The sequence below is a fragment of the Arachis hypogaea genome, chromosome 3 (assembly GCF_003086295.3).
Source record: "Arachis hypogaea cultivar Tifrunner chromosome 3, arahy.Tifrunner.gnm2.J5K5, whole genome shotgun sequence".
NCBI classification, from domain to species: domain Eukaryota; kingdom Viridiplantae; phylum Streptophyta; class Magnoliopsida; order Fabales; family Fabaceae; genus Arachis; species Arachis hypogaea.
In genome coordinates this window covers 67216521-67234245 of record NC_092038.1, presented here as the reverse complement: position 1 = coordinate 67234245, position 17725 = coordinate 67216521, and the positions used below count along the sequence as shown (strand labels likewise).

General features: G+C 41.6%; 1 non-coding gene across 1 annotated transcript; it reads right to left on the bottom strand.

Moving 5' to 3' along the window:
- Positions 1–799: 799 nt before the first annotated feature.
- Positions 800–903, bottom strand: LOC112793252 (small nucleolar RNA R71). Its single transcript, XR_003197955.1, has one exon. It is a non-coding gene; the product is annotated as a small nucleolar RNA R71 (small nucleolar RNA).
- Positions 904–17725: the final 16822 nt, after the last annotated feature.

The window sequence follows — 17725 nt, the reverse complement described above, 5'->3', positions numbered from 1 at the left end:
TAGAGTTATTAAACTCATTGTTGATTGAAAATTGGAATTCATCCACTTAACTTACCTTCATAGTTAGAGGTTAACAAAGTGGGGGAAGAATCCAATTCTCATCACAATTGATAAGGATAACTAGGATAGGACCTCCAGTTCTTAATACCATGCCAAGAGTTTATTTTTATTGCTATTATTTTATTTCCTCTGCTATATACTATTGTTGCTTTTTATCTCATACTTTAAAAACCCCCAATTTACAATCTCCATAGCCAATAATAAGAACATACCTCCCTGCAATTCCTTGAGAAGACGACCTGAGGTTTAATACTCGGTTATCAATTTTAAAGGGGTTTGTTACTTGTGACAACCAAAACTTTTGTACGAAGGGATTTTTGTCGGTTTAGAGACTATATCTACAACGCGACTGTTTTTATGACATTCTTTACTGGCAAAAATCCTAACGTCACCTACGTCCAAGTTTGATGGAAGAAGCATAAGCATCTCAATTCCTGCCATTGGAGCAAACAATTTTGAGCTGAAACCTCAATTAGTTGCTCTAATGCAACAGAACTACAAGTTTCATGGACTTCTATCAGAAGATCCCTACCAGTTCTTGACTAATTTCTTGCAGATTTGTGAGACTGTTAAGACTAATGGAGTAGATCCTAAAGTCTACAGGCTCATGCTTTTCCCTTTTGCTGTAAGAGACAGAGTTAGAACATGGTTGGACTCTCAACCTAAAGATAGCTTGGACTCCTGGGATAAGCTGGTCACGGCCTTCTTGGCTAAGTTCTTTCCTCCTCAAAAGCTGAGCAAGCTTAGAGTGGATGTTCAGACCTTCAAACAAAAAGATGGTGAATCCCTCTATGAAGCTTGGGACAGATATAAGTAGATGACCAAAAGATGTCCTTCTGACATGTTTTCAGAATGGACCATGATAGATATATTCTATTATGGTCTATCTGAGTTCTCTAAAATGTCACTGGACCATTCTGCAGGTGGATCCATTCACCTAAAGAAAACGTCTGCAGAGGCTCAAGAACTTATTGACATGGTTGCAAATAACCAGTTCATGTACACTTCTGAGAGGAATTCCATGAATAATGGGATGCCTCAGAGGAAGGGAGTTCTTGAAATTGATGCTCTGAATGCCATATTGGCTCAGAATAAAATATTGACTCAGCAAGTCAACATGATTTCTCAAAGTCTGAATGGATGGCAAAATGCATCCAACAGTACTAAAGAGGCATCTTCTGAAGAAGAAGCTTATGATCCTGAAAACCCTACAATGGCAGAGGTAAATTACATGGGTGAACCTTATGGAAACACCTATAATTCTTCATGGAGAAATCATCCAAATTTCTCATGGAAGGATCAACAAAAGCCTCAACAAGGCTTTAATAATGGTGGAAGAAACAGGTTTAGCAATAGCAAGCCTTTTCCATCATCTTGTCAGCAACAAACAGAGAATTCTAAGCAGAGTACCTCTAACTTAGCAAACTTTGTCTCTGATCTGTCTAAGGCCACTTTAAGTTTCATGAGTGAAACAAGGTCCTCCATTAGAAATCTGGAGGCACAAGTGGGCCAGCTGAGTAAGAAAATCACTGAAACTCCTCCTAGTACTCTCCCAAGCAATACTGAAGAGAATCCAAAAAGAGAGTGCAAGGCCATTGATATAATCAACATGGCCGAACCTAGAGAGGAAGGAGAGGACGTGAATCCCAATGAGGAAGACCTCATGGGACATCTCTCAAGTAAGAAGGAGTACCCTATTGAGGACCCAACGGAATCTGAGGCTCATATAGAGACCATAGAGATCCCATTAAACCTCCTTCTGCCATTCATGAGCTCTAAAAACTATTCTTCCTCTAAAGAGGATGAAGATGTAAGTGGAGAGCAAGTTGCTTAATATCTAGGAGCTATCATGAAGCTGAATGCCAAGTTATTTGGTAATGAGACTTGGGAAGGTGAACCTCCCTTGCTCATTAGTGAACTAGATACATGGGTTTAGCAAACTTTACCTCAAAAGAGACAAGATCTTGGCAAATTCGTAATACCCTGCACCATAGGCACCATGATCTTTGAAAAAGCTCTGTGTGACTTGGGGTCAGGTATAAATCTTATGCCACTCTCTATAATGGAGAAGCTGGGATTTACAACCTACTATATTCTCATTACAGATGGCAGACAAGTTAGTAAGACAAGCTTATGAATTAGTAGAGGACGTGTTACTAAAGGTTAAAGGCCTTTACATCCCTGCTGATTTCATAATCTTAGACACTATAAAGGAGGAGGATGAATGCATCATCCTTGGAAGACCCTTCCTAGCCACAGCAGGAGCTATGATTGATGTTGACAGAGGAGAACTAGTCCTTCAATTAAATGGGGACAACCTTGTGTTTAAAGCTCAAGGATCTTCTTCTGCAACCATGGAGAGGAAGCATGAAAAGCTTCTCTTAGTACAGAGTCAAACAAAGCCCCCAAAATCAAGCTCTAAGTTTGGTGTTGGGAGGCCACAACCAAACTCTAAGTTTGGTGTTGAATCCCCACTTCCAAACTCTAAGTTTGGTGTTGGGAGTCTACAACATTGACCTGATCACCTATGTGGCTCCATGATAGCCCACTGTCAAGCTATTGACATTAAAGAAGCGCTTATTAGGAGGCAACCCAATTTTTATTTATCTAATTTTATTTTATTTTTATTGTTCTTTTATGTTTTATTAGGTTCATGATCATGAGGAGTCACGAAAAAAATACTAAAATTAAAAACAGAATAAAAAATAGCAGAAGAAAAATCACACCCTGGAGGAAGGACTTACTGGCGTTCAAACGCAGTAAGAAGCATCTGACCAGCGTTCAACGCCAGAACAGAGCATGGATCTGGCGTTGAACGCCAGAAACGAGTAGCATCCTGGCGTTTGAACGCCAGGAATATACCCTGAGGAGAGCTGGCGCTGAACACCAGAAACAAGCATGGAACTGGCATTCAACGCCAGAAACATGCTGCAATTAGGCATTGAACGCCCAAAATAAGCATCACTTCGGCGTTCAAACGCCAGAATTGTAAGTAAAGGCGTTTGACATGCCTAATTGGTGCAGGGATGTAAATCCTTAACACCTCAGGATCTGTGGACCCCACAGGATCCCCACCTACCTCCATTCACCTTCTCTCCTCTTCTTCACATTCATCCTCTCTTCCCCATAAACTCTCTTCCCCATAAACACTCTTCCCAAAAAAAACCCTTCACCAATCACCTCAATCTCTCTTTCCAATTACCCCCCTTCACCACTCACATCCATCCACTCTTTCCCATAAACCCCACCTACATTCAAAATTCAAAATTTCTTTCTCACCCAAACCCACCCTAAGTAGCCAAATACACCCCCCACTTTCCTCCATATTTTCTCTTCCTCTTCTTCTTTTCTTTCTTCTTTTGCTCGAGAGCGAGCAATATTCTAAGTTTGGTGTGGTAAAAGCATAGCTTTTTGTTTTTCCATAACCATATATGGCACCTAAGACCGGAGAAACCTCGAGAAAAGGGAAAGGGAAGACAAAAGCTTCCACCTCCGAGTCATGGGAGATGGAAAGATTCATCTCCAAAGCCCATCAAGACCACTTCTATGATGTTGTGGCCAAGAAGAAGGTGATCCCTGAGGTCCCTTTCAAGCTTAAGAAAAATGAGTATCCGGAGATCCGACATGAGATCCAAAGAAGAGGTTGGGAAGTTCTGACCAACCCCATTCAACAAGTCATAATCTTAATGGTTCAGGAGTTCTATGCCAATGCATGGATCACTAGGAACCATGATCAAAGTATGAACCTGAATCCAAAGAACTATCTTACAATGGTTCGGGGGAAATACTTAGATTTTAGTCCGGAAAATGTGAGGTTGGCATTCAACTTGCCCATGATGCAAAGAGATGCATGCCCCTACACAAGAAGGGTCAACTTTGATCAAAGGTTGGACCAAGTCCTTATGGACATATGTGTTGAAGGAGCTCAATGGAAAAGGGACTCCAAAGGCAAGCCGGTTCACTTAAGAAGACTGGACCTCAAGCCTGTGGCTAGAGGATGGTTGGAGTTCATCCAACGCTCCATCATCCCCACTAGCAACCGATCCGAAGTTACTGTGGATCGAGCCATCATGATTCATAGCATCATGAATGGAGAGGAAGTAGAAGTTCATGAAGTCATCTCCCTTGAATTCTACAAAATAGCCGAAAAGTCCTCCACCATGGCAAGGCTAGCTTTTCCTCATCTTATTTGCCATCTATGTTACTCAGCTAGAGTTATCATAGAAGGAGACATCCCTATTGAGGAGGACAAGCCCATCACTAAGAAAAGGATGGAGCAAACAAGAGAGCCCACTCATGGAACCCAAGAGACGCATGAGGAAGCTCATGACCAAGAAATCCCAAAGATGCCTCAAGGGATGAACTTTCCTCCCAACAACTATTGGGAACAACTCAACACTTCTCTAGAAGATTTGAGTTACAACATGGATCAATTAAGGGTGGAACATCAAGAGCACTCCATCATTCTCCATGAAATTAGAGAAGATCAAGGAGCAATGAGGGAGGAGCAACAAAGGCAAGGAAGAGACATAAAAGAACTCAAGGACATCATTGGTTCTTCAAGAAGAAAGCGCCACCATCACTAAGGTGGACTCATTCCTTGTTCTTATTTTTTCTGTTTTTCCATTTTTATGCTCTATGTGTGTTTATGTTTTGTGTCTCTACCTCATGATCATTAGTATTGAGTAACTATGTCTTAAGGCTATGAATAATTCCATAAATCCTTCACCTCTCTTAAATGAAAAATGCTTCTAATTCAAAAGAACAGAAGTACATGAATTTCGAAATTATCCTTGAATTTAGTTTAATTATATTGATGTGGTGACAATACTTTTTGTTTTCTGAATGAATGCTTGAACAGTGCATAATTTTGATCTTGTTGTTTATGAATGTTAAAATTGTTGGCTCTTGAAAGAATGATGAACAAAGAGAATGTTATTGACAATCTGAAAAATCATGAAAATTGATTCTTGAAGCAAGAAAAAGCAGTGAAAAAGCAAAAGCTTGCGAAAAAAAAAGAAAAAAATTTTGGCGAAAAAAATTAGAAAGAACAAGAAAAAGCAAGCAGAAAAAGCCAATAGCCCTTAAAACCAAAAGGCAAGGGTAAAAAGGATCCAAGGCTTTGAGCATCAATGGATAGGAGGGCCCAAGGAAATAAAATCCAGGCCTAAGCGGCTAAATCAAGCTGTCCCTAACCATGTGCTTGTGGCATGCAGGTCCAAGTGAAAAGCTTGAGACTGAGTGGTTAAAGTCATGATCCAAAGCAAAAAGAGTGTGCTTAAGAACTCTGGACACCTCTAACTGGGTACTTTAGCAAAGCTGAGTCACAATCTGAAAAGGTTCACCCAGCTATGTGTCTGTGGCATTTATGTATCCGGTGGTAATACTGGAAAACAAAGTGCTTAGGGCCACGGCCAAGACTCATAAAAGTAGCTGTGTTCAAGAATCAACAAACTTAACTAGGAGAATCAATAACACTATCTGAAATTCTAAGTTCCTATAGATGCCAATCATTCTAAACTTCAAAGGAGAAAGTGAGATGCCAAAACTGTTCAGAAGCAAAAAGTTACAAGTCCCGCTCATCTGATTAGAATTAATATTCATTGATATTTTGGGATTTATAGTATATTCTCTTCTTTTTATCCTAATTGATTTTCAGTTGCTTGGGGACAAGCAACAATTTAAGTTTGGTGTTGTGATGAGCGGATAATTTATACGCTTTTTGGCATTGTTTTTAGGTAGTTTTTAATAGGATATAGTTACTTTTAGGGATGTTTTCATTAGTTTTTATGCTAAATTCACATTTCTGGACTTTACTATGAGTTTGTGTGTTTTTTTATGATTTCAGGTATTTTCTGGCTGAAATTGAGGGACCTGAGCAAAACTCTGATAAAAGGCTGATAAAGGACTGCTGATGCTGTTGGATTCTGACCTCCCTACACTCGAAATGGCTTTTCTGGAGCTACAGAACTCCAAATGGCGCATTCTCAACGGCGTTGGAAAGTAGACATCCAGAGCTTTCCATAAATATATAATAGTCCATACATTATTCGTGATTAGACGACGTAAACTGGCGCTCAACGCCAGTTCTACGCTACATTCTAGAGTCAAACGCCAGAAACACGTCACGAACCAGGGTTGAACACCAAAAACATGTTACAACTTGGCGTTCAACTCCAAAAGAAGCCTCTGCACGTGTAAAGTTCAAGCTCAGCCCAAGCACACACCAAGTGGGCCCCGGAAGTGAATTTCTGCATCAATTACTTACTTCTGTAAACCCTAGTAGCTAGTCTAGTATAAATAGGACATTTTACTATTGTATTAGACATCCTGGATTGTATTTTTGATCCTGTGATCATGTTTTGGGGGCTGGCCATTTGGCCATGCCTGAACCTTCATCACTTATGTATTTTCAACGGTGGAGTTTCTACACACCATAGATTAAGGGTGTGGAGCTCTGCTGTACCTTGAGTTTTAATGCAATTACTACTATCTTTTATTCAAATTCAATCTTATTCCTATTCTAAGATACTACTCGTACTTCAACTTGATGGATGTGATGATCCGTGACACTCATCATCATCTGTCCCTATGAACGCGTGCCTGACAACCACTTCCGTTCTACAAGCGAAAGCTAGAGTGTGTATCTCTTGGATTCCTGATGCACGACGCATGGTTGCCCTCGCCTAACAACTGAGCCTTCCATTCCGTGAGATCAGAGTCTTCGTGGTATAAGATGAAATTGATGGCGGCATTCATGTGAATTCGGAAAGTCTAAACCTTGTCTGTGGTATTCTGAGTAGGATTCCGGGATTGAATGACTGTGACGAGCTTCAAACCTACGATTGTTGGGCGTGATGACAAACGTAAAAGAATCAAGGGATTCTATTCCGACATGATCGAGAACCGACAGATGATTAGCCATGCCGTGACAGAGCATTTGGACCTTTTTCACTAAGAGGATGGGATGTAGCCATTGACAACGGTGATGCCCTACATACAGCTTGCCATGGAAAGGAGTAAGAAGGATTGGATGAAGACAGTAGGAAAGCAGAGATTCAGAAGGAGCACAGCATCTTCATACGCCTATCTGAAATTCCCATCGATGATCTACATAAGTATTTCTATCTTTATTTTCAGTTTATTTATTATTATTCGAAAACTCCATAACCTTTTATTATCCGCCTAACTGAGATTTACAAGATGACCATAGCTTGCTTCATACCAACAATCTCTGTGGGATCGACCCTTACTCACGTAAGGTTTATTACTTGGACGACTCAGTGCACTTGCTGGTTAGTTGTGCGAGGTTGTGAAGAAAGTGCTGAGTTAGTAAATGTGCACACCAAGTTGAATGCCATTATTAGAGATCACAATTTCGTGCACCAACAGACATACTCTCTCTCTCCCTCTCTCTCTCTCTCTACACACACACGCACACACACACACATACACACACACACACAAAATCAAAGAATCAACCAGCCATTTTTTGCAGAATGGGAGAACATAAGGCCCACAAGAGAAAAGAGATGGCCATTGGTGTACATGTTTAGTCTCAGAGACTGAGAGACAGAATAATGTAAAATACTACCAGAATAATTCAAAGCAAAATTCATTATTCAATGTGTATATCCTGCAGTAAACCATTATACAACCAATGCGTATTAGATGTGGGTGATACATATTCAACTATTAATTATTTTCTTATTTGTGTAAACTCTAAGAGTTCAAACTACAGGTCCCTCTATAAGTGAGCCATAAATGCTTTGAAACTTGAAAGCAAAAGCTTTAGAATAAATTTAATTTTGGTGTGTGGCTCTTACTCTTCTGCAAACCTTTTTCTAGTTTGTTACCTTAGACATCTACCCTAAAGTCTGCAATTCACCCTAAAATTCAAAGTGCAACTCAATAACCCCTCTTGTATATTCAATATTTACTCTTCTCTTTGTTCCAATTTTACAAAAACTTCCAACAATTTTGAGATTTCACTTAAGAAAAAAGAGACTGAGAGACAGAGAATATTGATGTGCATGTTATGTGATAGTGTGACACTGTTGATTGGGAAGTTTTGTGAATGCAAAGTTACAGCGACAAACACTACACAACAAACTGAAGAAAATTTATACCTAGGGTTAGTGGAAGACAGGGAAGAATGCAGAGCTGGCGGCGACAAGGACAGTGGCTGACAAGAGGCAAGACAGTGGCTGAAGGGGTGGAAGGGTCGAACAGAGCTGGCGGTGGCGGGAAGACAGTGCGCGATGGCAAGTGGAGCTGGCGGTGGTTGCAATTTTGACGGTTGACCGCGACGGAGAGTTGCTGCCCGAATAGAGCTGGCTGACGTTCGCTCCACAGAAGTTGCGACGGCGGCGGTGGCTGGATGGAAGTTGCGCTGGAAGCTCATGGTGGAGACTGGAGACGTGAGAACTGAGAGCGAGAAGTTAGAGGGGAGGGCTGGAGGCTCGAGAGGAGAGGGCCAGAGGAGTGAATGGGTGGGTGACTAATTGGGTAGGGTTCCTTTCAGCATGCAAACGCAAAACGCAGCATTTTGGGCAAAATTTAGAAAAACGACCGGGTCATGATTCGGTTCGACCGACCGGTTCCCGGCCGATTTGACGGTTCAATTCTGGTTCTTAAATTTGGCGGTTTTGCCTTTTGTTTGAACCGTATTTGCTAACGGTTCCCAGTTCCACCGGCCGGTTCGAACCGGTTTTCAGAATATTGGTTTATATTACATACATAGTTCTTTTGTTCTTTTATTGCTTTGTTAATTGTAATTTTAGCTTGTTCTTTTATCTCTTTATTTTTATTGCTTTCAATCTCACAACCAAAATTGTGCCCTTATTGTCATTAGTTCCAAGGGAGAATGACCCGGGAGTCTAAATATTCTCGGTTAAATTTGGTTTGAATTGTGACATTATCTTTAGGATTATAATTTGATTGATGATCAATGGTTGGGTTTGGACTATACTTGCAATGTCAATTCTATCTTTAGTGCGAAAATCCAAACCCATGCTTTTGGTCCTCCTATTAGTGCCTTTGGCAAATAAGGCTTCAGGACTTGCTTTGGTGAGGATGGTGCATGGGTCTCTTTTTCCTTTTTGGTTTTAGGTTCCTTTGCAGCTTCTTTTTCTTGGTTGCTTTGGCTTGAGATTGCTTCTTCTACAACTCTTCCACTTCTTAGTGCAACAGCCTTACACTCCCCTCTTGGGTTGGCCATGGTATTACTGGAAAATGTATGTGTAGGCAATGGTATTTGTTTAGGTAAGCTCCCTACTTATGCTTCCAATTTTGAATTGCTGTCCCTTGGTTCTTGATGTTGGATCTGAACTCTTCTTGGTTTGCATCTATCTTTCTCTCAGCTTGTAACTGTCTCTCTAGAATAGTGGAAATAGTTCTTGTTAGTTGTGCTGACAATTGTGCTATGGCAGCTTCCAACTTTGAGAAACTACTACTGGGTTCACATGGTTGCATGGTGGCGGTTGATGTATCTTGGTGATGGTTATTGTGTGTTTGCTGGTTAGAGTGATATGGTGTATTTTGTGAGTTATGATGGGGTCTGTTGTTGCTTGATTGATGGTTGGGGCTGTGGTTGTTGTATTGGTTAGAGTGGTATGGTTTGTGGTCTTGTTGGTTTCCCCACCCAAAATTTGGGTGGTTCTTCCAACCTGGGTTATATGTCTTGGAGTTTGGATCATATGGTGGTCTAGAGGGATTGCTCACATAATTTGTCTGCTCCCATTCACATTCAACTTCTAGCACATCTCTTTCTTGTGCTGGTGTTTGAGCTTGGATAGCTGAGACTTGGCTTGCTTCCACCTTCTTTGTTAGGGTTACTAATTGTGCTACAATCATCTTGTTTTGTGCTAACAAGGCATCCATAGAATTGAGTTCCAGCGTCCCTTTCATTTGAGCTATTTTTGAAGCATAGAAGTACTCATTCTCAGCCATGGTCTCAATAACATCTATGGCTTCTTCAATGGTTTTCTTCTTGTTGAGTGAACCTCCTGAAGAGTGGTCCACAGCTTTCTTTGCTTCACATGATAGCCCTTCGTAGAAGATGTGTAGTTGAACCCATTCGTTGAACATGTCTGGAGGGCATTTCCTTGTCAAGTCTTTGAACCTTTCCCAGGCCTCATAAAGTGTTTCACCATCTTACTGTCTGAAGGTTTGCACCTCAGTTCTCAATCTATTGACTCTCTGTGGAGGGTAGAATCTTGCTAGAAACGTGTTCACAACCTCATCCCAAGTGGTCAAACTCTCCTTGGGAAATGCTTCTAACCGCTTCGTTGCCTTATCTCTAAGAGAAAAAGGGAACAAAAGTAGTTTGTAGGTGTCAGGGTGTACACCATTGGACTTCACAGTGTCGCAAATCCTCAAGAATATAGTGAGATGTTGGTTTGGGTTCTCTTGGGCACCCCCCATACGAACAATTATTCAGGACAAGTGTGATGAGTTAAGGTTTCAACTCAAAGTTGTTAGCATGGATTTTTGGCTTCAGGATGCTACTGCCATAGTTTCCTGGGTTTGGGTTGATGTAGGAGCCTAAGACTCTCCTCTCTTGCCCAACATGATTGTCAGCATCTTCTCCAACATGGTTATGCACCTTTTCCTCTATAGTAGCTCCCAAGTCTTCCTCCACTACTTCCTCTCCAACTATTCCTTTGCCTCTTGCTTCCCTCCTTAATCTAGGAAGGTCCTCTCAGGTTCACTATCGAAGGAGGATGAAGTTTCTCCCCCTGCTATATGTCATACATTCAACAACAGCATGTAGAGGGCGAGTGAAGTAAAAACTCCTGTTGAGATTAGTGATTAGTCTGGTTAATGCAATTAATTAAACAGTTAATGGGGCAGAAAAAAATGGAAATATGAACATTGAATAGCTAAAATGATCCAAGTAAAATGAAGCAAGATAAAAAAAATAAAAAAGAAGAATTATAGGACTAAAATAAATTTTTAACAAGGTAAAGAAATGCTTAATCTAGCTTCCCATCAATTTAGTCATTGTAAAATTCAAACCAATCCCCGGCAACAGCGCTATAAAACTTGATGACCGAAATTCACTCCCCATAAAAAATCATGAATCCATTCTTTTGGCAAGTAATAACCCACAGTGGAGTGGGATCGTATCCACATAGATTGGTAGATTTGAGCAATTTTAATCAATGGGAAAATTAGTCAAGCTAAGTAATGTAAAGGGTGATTGTAGAATTATAAATAAGCAGGAATGTAAATGACTCAAAAATAAAGAAAAGTAGTAAAGTGTAGAGAAGGAAATGGCAAGAATATAAAGTGCAGGAACATAAATGACTGAATTGTAAGTGGGAATGGGGATTAACAAAATTATAAAGAAAGCTATAAAAAATGTGGAAGGTAAGAATAGGGGAAATTCATTGAAATGAGGAGATGTTGTTCTCTTTGGATTAAATCCAGCTCATCTCATCTTCAATCATGCAACTCATTGACCTCTTGGCAATCATGATTGATTGAGCCCCAATCCCTTGGTGACTCAATCTCTCAAATCTTGATAATCAGCCAATTCCTTGGTCTAATTGCTCATGAAGAGAGATATGCTTGGTCCTTGATTATGCCACACATCATCATAGGTCCAAGTAGTGGGTGGATTATATGTCACCATATCCAATCACCAAACCCAGATTCTACTAAAGTGTGAGAAGGGATTTCAAGCATGGTTTCATGTTTCCTCTTCCAAGATTTCCATGAAACCCATTTTGCATTCAACCTCTTTCCTAAGATGATTGAACACTAATCATTAAAACGAAATTCCTTCTAGCAAATCAAAGAGAAGATAAAGAGAAGAAGAAATTTACTATCATTAATCCATCAAGTACAACAGATCACCCTCTCTCAATGAGAGGGAAGTTAGCTACTCATAGCTAAAGAGAAAAGTAGAAGAGATGGAAGAAGATGAAAAGGAAATCTAACTATGCTTTTAACAAAAGCTACTACTCAACAACCCCTTTCTCAGTATTTCCAGGGGATATTTATACTACTCCTGTTACTAGAATTAAGAAAATACAAAAAGGAAAAGAAAATTACAATTGGAGGGAAAAAGAAAACTCAATAAATGTGACCTCCAACGACTGGCATGTGACTGGCACTTCAGTGGCGTGCCACGCCCAGCTCCAAATTTGGCTTGGCACGCCACGCCCAACTCTTCAAGTGGCACGCCCCTAACATTGGCATCCCTGGCGTGCCACGCCTTTCGAGCTCAAGTGGCACGCCCGGGGTTCTTTAAGCACTTGTGTAGCCTGACGTGCCACACCTTCGAGCTCAAGTGGCACACCCAGGCCTTCTCCTTCTTCTTCTCATTTCTGAAAAGTTGAACTAGTGTGGCACGCCCGGGGTCTGGCATGCCACGCCCATTTGTGTGCTTGGTTCCTCCGTTGGCGTGCCACGCCCAGAACTTAAGTGGCATGCCCAGGTCTTCTTCTTGTTGATTGGTGATGCTGCCGTGCCACGCCTGAGACTCAAGTGGCACGCCCAAGTGAGAAATGATAGCTGGCGTAACACACCTTTAACCTCAAGTGGCATGCCCATATGGTTGGCCTCCTATCTCCCTATTTGGAAAATATAACTGGCGTGCCACGTCCAGGGTTTGGCGTGCCACACCCATTGTACAGGCTTCTTCACCTCTCTGGAAAATATAACTGGCGTGCCACACCCATTATCCCTCTTCGTTTCAGTAGCTGGCATGGCACGCCCTGTATTCAAGTGGCACGCCCAGCTTTGCTTGGCCTTTTCTGGTGTTGACGTGCCACGCCTGAGTTTTCAAGTGGCACGCCCAAGTGAGGATGAGAGCTGGCGTTCCACGCCTTGATACCAAGTGGCACGCCCAAGTGCTTGGGCCTTTGACTTCTTCTCTGGAAACTCGTACTGGCATGCCACGCCCTTGATGCTCAAGTGGCACGCCCACTTTAATGTGACTCCATTAGCTTGGTGTGCCACGCCTAGGTCCTCAAGTTGCAAGCCCAAGTCCTCAAGTGGCAAGCCCAAGTGATGATGAGAGCTTGGCGTGCCACACCTTCGATACCAAGTGGCACGCCCTAGTGAATTCTTTTTCTGGTTGATGAGTTGGCGTGCCACGCCCAGCTTGGCATGCCACGCCCTTCTTGTGGCTTTTATCATTGCTCTCTGAAATTTGCTACTGGCATGCCATGCCCCTTGCTGGCATGCCACGCCCATTCCTTTTTGTAGTGTTTTTTCCAAGTGACACGCCCTCTTCACATGCCTAGCTTTTACTTGTTGTTTTCTTCCCTTTTTATTGCTCCTTTCACCTGAAATTCAACACAGACCAATTTAAAATCAATGTACCATAATACTTATCATTTAGCTCATGAAATTACATTGAAACAATGAATACGTGCTCTTTTTATGGTCCTTTTGCATAGGTAAAAAAGGTAAATGATGCAAGTCATCATTGAGAAAGAAGAAGGTCCAGCTGCTGTTGCTGCTCTGGCTTGAGCTCTTGATGCATGTCGCGATGGAGGCTTCTCGTTCACCCATGTCCCCCACGAAATAAAGTCCTCCTTACCATCATATGGGGGTAGTGGTGACACGTCATCTGCTCTCCAAGGAGCACTGGCTAGCTCAACCATCCTGGTGACCAAAGTGGGAAATGGTAGTATGCCACGGACATGTGCTTGCCACATGTATCTCCTAATCAGTCGGGGAAAGTACACCTCCTTCCCTTCCATAACACATCCAATTAGGACGAGCATATCCACCGAAATCTCAATAAAATGTGTGGTAGACATGACATAGTGTGCAAAGATCTGCTGCCATGTCCTAGCCTCTCTCGATAGATAAGTAAACAACATCCCCTTGGGTTTCTTATTATCAGCATCCATCACCCAAGGGGCATCTGGGGTGGCAATAATAGACCTCAAAGCAGCGTAATCAAAAGTCATACAATGCATCTCCACCTCTGCCTGCTCATAGGCATCTGTGGCTCTGGTCCTAGGCAGACAATGGAGTGCATCCTCAATAGCGGCCTCTGTAACCAATATCTGTCCACCTCGTAGGTAAACTGAATCAAGGGTTGCTCTGAAGAAATTACAGTAAAACTCCTTGACACATGATGTGTTTATCCAACCCATCTCCCTATCATCAAAATCTAGACCCAACCCCTGAATACGGGCCTCAATGGATTGCCTCAGGTCAGCGGGAACGGCTAGTTTCTTCTCTATGTTGAGGTTCTTCTTCTAATAGGTCAGGAAACAAAGCTCACAATACAGGTTAGGAAACCTGTCTGTATTAGTAGGCGGCAACTGCGGATCATCTTTGTCTTTCTCTGAAAGAGGGTTTTTTGCATAATTGGCATAAGGAGAAAGAGTGGAGGCTTGAGGTTTCTTCCACTTTCTAGAGGTAACCTTGGCTTTCCTTCTGTCAGCTATCCTGAAAAAAAAACAGATATGACAGGATATAAACAATTAAGCCAAGTAGAGGAATAGAAAGCAAGGATTGACATATACATGAAGTGAGTTAAAAGAAAAGAATTCTTGGAATGTAAGCAACAAAAATCAGAAATCAAAACAGAGCCATTAACCAAGAATCCTGCAATAGTAGCACCATGCTTGTTTATTAAGCACAATAAGCTTCATACCCAAAAAGAATGGTTAAAGGGTTAGTTTTAAACTAAAAAGAAAGGTCAGTTGGTCAATCAAGTTAGAAGGTAGAAAACTAGTTCAAAGATTAGTGGTATAACGGGTATTGGCTTAATCAAGATAAATGCAGAAATTAAGGGTAACAAGCACACTGACATTCATGCATAAGATGTAGTCATTGATGATGAAATATGAATTTGCATAAAGCATATAATGGAAGCAAGTCATCAACAATGCACAAGGTCACTAGGTGTGGGATAATTAGTGTTGAAAGGTTGAAATATGCACTAGTGTAACCAAAAGTAAGTCGGAGACAATTTCACAAGGGTTACAATAGTGGAATACACCAATTATTGCAAAAGAATGAACCATATTCACAAAAATGCAAGTTAAGATCAAATGGTAAGCTTAGTATGAATCAAAGCATATCACGGGAAAAAAATTAAACCTGGAAATGCCAACCAAAGTAACCTAAGATTTGAACTTGGTGTAAGTCAAGTAAAACTCAATTCCAAAAGTGTCAAGTTTAATTCTAGGTAGCAAGTTTGAAAACAAAGAAATTTCTAGAAATTTGGGCAGCATTCCGACAGTAAATCGGATGTTCCCGGATAGCAAAAAGCAGCAAAAATAGTCATATGAGTGCAGAATGTAGCAAGTATGTAAACACTAAATACTCATATGCTCAGGTGGCATCAAGCAGAGTCATATTACTCAAATCAGCCAGGCAGTAATTACACAATTCATATTAATCAAAGGCAATACAGCAGTGATAATAAACACAAAACAGTAGCATCAATCACATTTAGCAAAGCAAGTACAATTCAAGCATATTAGAGGACAAGAACGGAGCATTTATCAGGCCTAAGATCATTTAACCACATCCTATCTACCGAACAGTCATACATCTCTATCTAACCTAGCCAAATAGAAATGAAACATTGCTAACTAAAACAGAATGAACTAATCGAAATTGAAAAACAGGGCAGAATGGAAAGTGGGAAGAACATGGTGTAACCTGGGAACAGAGCAGAAGAGAAATAGAGCTGGAAAAGGAAGAGGGAAGCAGGGCCACCCAGAGACGGCGGCGGCTTACGGTTCGTGGCGGCGGAATAGGGCAGAGTTGCGAAGCAGAGAAGCAGCTCAGGGCACTGCGCTTACTGACGTAAGGGGGAGAGATGGTGGATAATGGATGTGGCTCATTGGCGGCAGTGGGAATGCATGGCGGTACTGGGCGGAGTTTGAGAGGTGGTGCGGCTAAGAGTGAGAGAAGAGAAGCAGAGGTGAAAGGAGAGGGAAAGATAAGAAAGGAAGGAAAGGGAGGAAGAAGATGGGGCAGCTGGCGGTGACAATGGATGTCAGAGGGTGATTGTGGTGGTGGCAGGAGGAGGGTTGTAGAACTCGGGTGGTGATAATGGTGGAATAGGAAGAGAGAAAAGGAAACGTTAGGGGAGAAAGGAATGAGGGATGTGGTGCTAAGGTTCTCGCATAGATGGGGTTATAATTTTGAATCCACGCGTACGCGTCCTGTATGTGTCCGCGTGGGTGGGCGAAAAAGGGATGGACGCAGAAGCGTCATGTGCGCTTGAGCGTGGATAGAGATAATGTGCATCTACACGTGCGCGTATAAGACGCGTCTGCGTGGGTTGAGAGTTGGACCAGAGGCATAGTGTTGGCCTCAAGCTCACTTGACTCTCGGGTTATATATACGGGATCTGTGTCAGCGCGTCGACGCGTACGCATACGCGTGCATGAAACTCGCGCTACATGCCCAATGTTCGCACAATGTTTGCCTAACTCTCTGGTATCATGTATGAGGCTGCATCTGCGTATTGGCGCGTGCGCGTACAGCGTGCGTACGCGTCCCTGCCCCTCTTTTTTTTCAGAAACCTAAAGACAACTTAAAACCTCCCTAACACTACCTACAACTCAAAACCAATTACAAATGCAAGATTAACAAAAATCTTTTTGGTGTTGACACTTTTTCAACTAATAAACAAGTATAAATTGTATGTCAAGAAACCAACAACCAAATTATTAAAACAAGCCTATATAAAAAGGAAAACTACCTATAATGGTAACTCAAATTACTTATTCATCAAAGCTACAAGAGAGTGGAAAGAGTTTACCATGGTGGAGTGTCTCCCACCACGCACTTTTAGTTTAAGTCCTTAAGTTGGACATTTGGGAAGCTCTTTGTCATGGTGGCTTATGCTTGTAGTCATCCTTGAATCCCCAATGATCTTTATTCCTCAAATGGTTGACAGAAATTCGAACCGTCTTCACCAAACTTGGGTGAAGCTCAACCCAAGATATGACCTCCCATAAGTGGTCTTCATGTCGCGAACCGGGATCCCATATCTTATTTTCGCACTTGTCTTCAAGTTGATTGTCATGATTCATCCATCCGGGTGGTTGACACATAGAATTCTCCTTAGCACACCAAATTCTCTTCCTAAACCTACACAAAGTAGCATTCTTCCAATCATAGTCCCCATGCTTTGAAAGTTTGACCTTAATGAGCCTTATATCGCACTTTCGACTACTACACAACTCCTTCTTACTCTTAGTTCTACAAAGAGTTCTAAGTTGCCCATCCGTTTCAATCAAACCATATTCAACTAAGAAAGTAAAGCTTAAGGATAGGAATTTTACCCACTTGAATGTTGTGTTGGATGGTAACTTAGGAAGGGTGACCTCCCCACACTTAGACAATGCGAGGTTTACTCCCTTATGCTCTTCCTTGGTTATTTCCACCTCTTGACAACTTCTTTCAATTTCTTCTTGCTTGTCAACTTCTTCTAATTCCTTCTCATCATCAATCGAGTCAAACTTTGGAGGTTGTGTGAAATCTACTTCAACATCGGCTTCACATTCATTGGAAGAGTCTTCAACATGGTCATCGATGTTTCTTGATGGTGAGTTATCTTCAATAACATCAACTTCAAATTCCATGGGGAGGGACTCCATTTTGGATAAGAATTCATTAATGATGGTATCTTTCGCTTGATTAACCTCTTCAAAGTCTCCAACTATGATAT